The sequence below is a fragment of the Morone saxatilis genome, unplaced genomic scaffold (assembly GCF_004916995.1).
Source record: "Morone saxatilis isolate NCDOM2014 unplaced genomic scaffold, NCSU_SB_2.0 Contig16, whole genome shotgun sequence".
Classification (NCBI taxonomy): domain Eukaryota; kingdom Metazoa; phylum Chordata; class Actinopteri; family Moronidae; genus Morone; species Morone saxatilis.
Genome location: NW_023339718.1, coordinates 23,422,283 through 23,423,112, shown reverse-complemented (window position 1 = coordinate 23,423,112; position 830 = coordinate 23,422,283). Strand labels below are relative to the sequence as shown.

The 830-nt window shown below is 39.5% G+C and overlaps 1 protein-coding gene across 1 annotated transcript in view; it reads left to right on the top strand.

Annotated features, from left to right (window-relative positions):
• Positions 1-830, top strand: part of hk2 (hexokinase 2) — a 28,638-nt gene that overhangs the window by 15,222 nt on the left and 12,586 nt on the right. The window lies entirely within an intron of this gene.

The following is an 830-nucleotide window of genomic DNA, read 5'->3' as shown; positions in this document are numbered from 1 at the left end:
AATAAAGTTCAGCTGTTCTAGTAGGATTTTCCTGACATTTTCTTAGTTGCATCTCAGAGCAAAAGCCATGGTCCGCAGCTTCCAAAGCATCAGAGGGATCAGGGAAGACAGTCATCATCAAGATGAGAAAATATGGCAACAGTGACATTACCGAGAACTGGACACCCCTCCTAAATTGATGAAAAGATGACGAATAAAAAACTGGTCAGGGAGTGTTCCAAGAGCCTACAGCAACATTAAAGGAACTTGCAGAAATTTCTAGCAGTACTGGCTGTGTACTACATGTGACAACAATCTCCCGTATTCTTCATACGTTTGGGCTATGGGGTAGGGTGGCAAGACGGAAGCCTTTTCTTACGAAGAAAAACATCCAACCCTGGCTAAATTTTGCAACAAAATACATGAAGTCTCCCAAAAGCATGTGGGAAAATGTGTTATGGTCTGATGAAACCACGGTTCAACTTTTTGGCCATAATTCCAAAAGGTACACTACCGTTCAAAAGTTTGGAGTTTGGGGTCACTTGAAATGTCCTTATTTTTGAAGGAAAAGCACTGTACTTTTCAATGAAGATAACTTTAAACTAGTCTTAACTTTAAAGAAATAACACCTCTTACCCATTGCTAATGTGGTAAATGACTATTCTAGCTTGCAAATGGATCTGGGTTTTTGGTGCAATATTCTACATAGGTGTATAGAGCCCATTTCCAGCAACTATCACTTCATCGTGTTCTAATGGTACAATGTGTTTGCCTTCATTGGCTCAAGAAGGCAAATTGAATGATAGAAACACCCTTGTGCAATCATGTTCACACATCTGAAAACAGTTATA